Source organism: Glycine soja, chromosome 1, assembly GCF_004193775.1.
Source record: "Glycine soja cultivar W05 chromosome 1, ASM419377v2, whole genome shotgun sequence".
NCBI lineage: Eukaryota > Viridiplantae > Streptophyta > Magnoliopsida > Fabales > Fabaceae > Glycine > Glycine soja.
Window position 1 is genome coordinate 19,519,724 of NC_041002.1, and position 5,735 is coordinate 19,525,458.

Here is a 5,735-nt window from a genome sequence, read left to right on the forward strand (position 1 = left end):
TCTTGAGCACTTTCAATCAAGTGTTTTAGGAACACTGAAGTCAAGTAAACTGCATTAATAACCTTTTCATAAACCAACTGCGTCACACCAGAAGTAGACATGGACTCTTGTAAGTAGCATGCTAGATGGAACTAAATCTTGGCAAGATGCCTTGTATTACGATTGTTTTCCATTGCAAAATGAAAACCAATAATTAACAAACCAAACAACACCTATTCACAAACAAGCACATTAAAATAGTAAGATTTTGAATGAGGGAACCGACTTTAGCCTTCTCAATACCATTATCATTATCAATATTACAACTAGGGACGAGGTGGAGGCAGACATGCTAGCCATAAGAGTAGGAAAGAAGAGACAATAGAGTAGAGATCAAGCATCGCGCCTAGTGTATTCTCTTGCTCTTCCTTCTCTTTTACTTTTTTTTTCTTTCATAGTGACAGAGACGCATCCATGGGCTTCCCAGCCAACGACACCTCCTCGGCCTAGCAAATATCTATGGTTGCACAGGCTGGATTGGCGACCTCCTCTACTCCCTCTACTGGGCCCAGTACGGCTCAGACCGCCTTGAGAATCGACCATCCCTCGAAGCCGACATAGCCCAACTCAAGCCCATCCCCGTATTTAACGCTGCTAGTGTCATGGGCCGCCCCAATGTCAACTGGTGCGAGTCCGACAAAGTTGAGGCCATTTGAACCAACGACATCAGAACCCTCACTCTCGCCGATATTTTTCGCGACCACAACCTCATTCTCATCAACTAATTAGGTACTTTTTGTTTCGTTTGTGATTCAATTGCACATGGTGAATAAAACATTGTTTGCTTGACTACATAATGAAAAGAGGAAAAATAATAAAGAATAGTAACAGAGTTGAAGGATGAGTGGTGTCGTTGAAGCAAAACACACCATTGCGGATGAAGTTTCTTGCCGCTACTACTGAAGCTACCACCAAGCGAGAAAAAAGTATGTGAGGGTTTTTTTTAGGCATGATATGGATCTCACGTTGAGGTTCAGGTGGGAAAGCGTGTGGGTTTTGGTTATGGTTCCACCAACTTTGGGGAGCGATGGTGAGAGAAAGAAAGGGTGAAGAAGAAAATACGGAGAAAAAGAAGAAGAATCGTTGAAGAAAAGAGGCTTTGGGGGTGACGGTGAGGCTTAGAGTTTGCGAGAGAGAAGAGGTACCGAGAAGTAGAAGTAGTTTGCATGCAAGGATCTTTTTTCTTTAAAAAAAAGCTTCAACATTGGTTTTTAAAAAACTTATGTTGAAATAAGAATCTTAAGATCAGTTTTTAAAAAACCGATGTTGTGAGTGTTTAGACAACATTGGTTTTTAAAAAACCGATGTGTGAGTGTTTAGACAACATCGGTTTTTAAAAATCCGATGTTAACGATGACATTTTATTTACAAGATGTTAAAATTTTTTTTTAGTAGTGATATAGTAATAGAATTGTAATTGAATTGTTAGAACTAATTTAATAGTATTAAGGAAAAATATAAATAATCATGCATGAATATGGACAATAATCTATTGAATATTCATAACACTCTTCCTTGAATGTCTACTATTTATATTCCTTGAATATGGACAATGTGTCTTGTTAAAATCTTATCAGGAAATAGTACATTACTCTTTAATACATCATCATATATTGTCTCATTATAAACCTTGTATTGGTATGAATTCAACTACTGATCAATCGTGGTAACAAGCAACCACCACACTTGATTCCCTTTTAGAGGTTGACTTGAGGAAGCAGTTTTGTTCCTTAGTTGAATTTCTAACCTATTTTAGAGTGCTTCCTAGTAATTGTTGGACTGATGTTTTTATTCTAAGGTATTCCTATGGAATTTTTTATATCGTAATTGTGATAAACAACTAAAACACTTAAAGGAAAGTGATAAACAAAACAACAAAGAAAATTGTAAGTGCATAAATAAATAGATGGAAAGGATAAATTTCATTGGATTTGTCAAGGATATCTTTTACATTGTGATTTCAAATATATAAAGGGAATCTCACCTACCAGTTGTTTCCCTATCATAACTACCCATTTTCCCTAAATCTTAGGAGATAGTAGCTTGCGCGTTCCCATACGTAGGAAACTGCTTCCAAACACTCCCCATATTCAAATCTTCCCTCTAGGTGGATTATTGATAGAGATTAAGGAAGCTCTCTAGGAATATAAGAAAGACCTAATAGGGAGAATCCCTTAATTGGACTTAAAGAACTTGTGAAAGGAAGAGATGTAAAGAGCAACCTCTATAGGTTGGACTGGAAATACCAAAGAGTGCAAGAGTAAAGAGACCAAAGGAGAATTTAGAGGTTATCAACACATTACATGGTCAAGCCTAATAATGTACCAACATAGGCCAATAATGAATAGGTCAATTTCATTCTAATTAGGAGCCCAAGTGTTGATTATAGATTAAGTTCTTTTCAGTTTAATTTAAATTATAATTTGGGCCTTAAACTTGTTTGGTTCTTTTGCTTATGTTTCTTAAAATTAGGGTTAACCTCCTTGTGAGACAGACACCTTGGAATAAACTCTATAAATAGAGATGTAATCCTTTTTATTTTCATAGTTGAATAATATTTGAGGTTTACTACTTTGTGAGTGTGAGCAGAGTGTGACTCCTCCTGTTGGTTCTTAGATTAGAACCACCTTTGAATCTTATCAAAGGTTTCCATACCTTTATGGCGGTTCCTTGCTTGGCATATTGATAAACGTCAAATTTATCGGATTTTGTGAGATTTATTTGGCATTTTAGTTAACTTTAGGCCTTGCTTTGAATCAAATTAGCTTTAAATTCAGTTTTTACTTTGCCTTAGGTAGAATTTTATGTTTTAGTTATTTTTAATGAATTTTTTTATAGTTATTCAGCAAATCTCCCACTTAAGCGTTAGAGCTCCAGAGGCCCAAAATCAGCAGAAAGTTTTGGAAGGAAAAATTGTGAAAATTAAAGATAAAAGCTAGGAAAATCAAGAGCAAGATATTTTTCAAGGATAAATCAGCTCAAGAAAATAATAATTACTTAAATTAATTAGAGATATAATTTTTTGTAATTTCTTGTGATTATCTCCATAATTAAACCTAGCTATCATTCTATAAGTAGGAGGTTAGGTATTCATTGTAACAGTGTAGAAGTCTCACGTAGTTCTTAGAATTATATTTTAGACTTCCACCTACTAGACACCTCCATTAGACACTCCAGGTTTTATTGTATTATTTTTGTGAGTGTAATTCCTTCTACCTAGGAGAGGAAATGATGAACCTTGTTTCACTTTGATTCTATCAATTCAATACTTCATCTCGAGTTCTTTATTTTTTTCCATACTTAATGCTTTTATTTTATTTGTCATCTTATAGATGAATTCAGGAATTGACTTGTGCTTTGGCGAGCCTTATTGAAATCCGAACATGAATCAAGTACTTAATTGGGATTATCTCTAGGGATAGAATAATCTTGGTTAAGTCTCACTAATTCCTGACCATTAATGTTAATTGCTTGTGTTGGTATGACCAAGGGATTGGGTATCGGGCAGGTAGTTTAGCATCTGCGACTATGTGGGAGTTGGGGTGGAATACATTAGTGAATTGGGGATGAGAAAGAGAGATGAGCAAAGAATTGTGAAGTTATAGTGGATCGAGCGAATTCCAAGTTCAAATCTAGACATTCATTCATCAAGGTTGATCTCACCATCCAAGTCTAGTATTTCTATCTTTACTTAATTATTTTATTGCTATTTAATTTTTATTTCAATTCATTTTATGTTATTTATTTCATGATAATCACAAAAAAATTACAAAAACCTAGTTCTTAGTTAAATAATTAAATGAAATCCTTCCTTTACTCCTTTGGGAGACAACTTGCATGATAGTTCGGTTACAACATCATGATTGGGTTACATGTTGCCTATAAGTGGAATTTAATGTGAAATAAAATCCTACACATATCACTCTCTTATAGTGTGACACCTTTCTTTTCATTTCCTGTCTATCCCATCTTTTCCTTTTTTTTATAGTTATTTCTTACTTTCACATTCTCAATTTGCATCATTGTTACAAGTCTTTATCTTTGCGCTAATTTCTATTTTCTTCTATCTTTCTCTGTAATTCATCTAACAAGATAACCAACTCAAGGAAGGTCCATAAAAAAATATGATTCCTATCGAGGATCATATCAATTATCCTCAAACTATGCCTTTTCCTTGGACCAACTCTTAATTACCAATTGAATGACAACAGAGAAATCATGGTTGTGCTAAAACCTTTTCTCTTTACTACTTCATAGGCATATAATGGCTACTTCACAAAACTTTTAAAATATGATTTCAACCTCGCTTATCTTTAAAGTTTCTCATGCTTACTAAAATATTGCTATTCACCTTGGTTTTTGTTTCATTTCATCTTCTTTAAAATCCAAGTGCTTAAGATTGCCAATCTACACCTTTTTTTCTCCACCTTTTCATTTTTTTAAACCCTAATGATGCCATGTATTTGCTTCAGCATTTAATTCCCAAAACCATAATGAATCTCTAGATCATAAGGAGTCCTCAACCAATGAAGAAATTATTAGCACCACTCCTTTCCTACAGTCATAAGATTCTCCAACAATTGAACTACAATCAGTGTGCAGATCCTTATTCTAGATAATGTTAAAGAGCACAAACATATATTTGCCCCTTACTTAACATTCAATGAGGAAGAATAAGAGTTGTCCCTTCACAACCTTTTCAATCCTTACTATTGCACCATTCTTATCACCTATAACTAGTACCATCAAGATAAGTTTCATAAAGATATACACACTTGGCCAATATTTTTACCTAAATATATGACTTGGCTGAATTATGTCTTAGTGACCAAGGGTGAAAACGTGAAAAGTTGGGGCCTTTAATAAGGTGGATCAATTGCTCATGTAAAAGGGGGTTGAATAGTGACACTCCAATTGATAATGGACTTTTCTACATAAACAATTCTAACTTCTGATATTTTTTCCTCAAGCTTAAGCTTGGATATTTTTTCCTCACTCTAATTGATAGGGAAGGCCAAGAATTGACTTCATTCTCATTCTAATCATAGATAGTCTCACATATTGGAATACAGTGGACGAGAAGTTTCTTAAAAGGTAGTTTCCACTTTCATGTTTCATGACAGCTAAAAATGAGATCACTTCATTTTTCCAAAAGGAAGGGGAACCACTCTATGAAGCTTGGGAAATATTCAAGCAATTACTAAGGATGTGTCCAAATCATGGAATTGATTATCTGACTCAAATGCAAACTTTTTGTCAAGGTTTAAGACCTCAGACAAAGCTTATGTTGAATGCTTCTGCAAGTGGAACAATGTATACTAAAATAGAAAATGAAGCTATTGGTTTCATTGAAAACATGATGAAGAATGATTCTTTAATTCATCATGATAGAGGAACTCCACATAAGAAGATAAAAGGAATGTTTGAGATTGATTCACCATCTACATTGCTAGCTCAAAACAAAATTCTCACTCAATAAATTGAAGCTTTTAAAAAAACAGCTTTCACAGGTTCCTCAACAAATTCAAGCCATGCACAATGTGTTAGTTTAGAACCAACCAACATTGATTTGTGATCTTTATGGAGGAGAGTATCCAAATGGTCAATGCTAATATTCCTTATTCTAACACTTTTTTACCGTCAAATGTTAGCAATTAGTATGATATGTTTGTGGAAGCATTGAAACCTATGACCTC

General features: G+C 34.4%; 1 non-coding gene across 1 annotated transcript; it reads right to left on the bottom strand.

Moving 5' to 3' along the window:
- Nucleotides 1-5,158: 5,158 nt before the first annotated feature.
- LOC114368903 lies at nt 5,159-5,265 on the bottom strand. The gene has a single exon (XR_003657444.1). It is a non-coding gene; the product is annotated as a small nucleolar RNA R71 (small nucleolar RNA).
- Nucleotides 5,266-5,735: the final 470 nt, after the last annotated feature.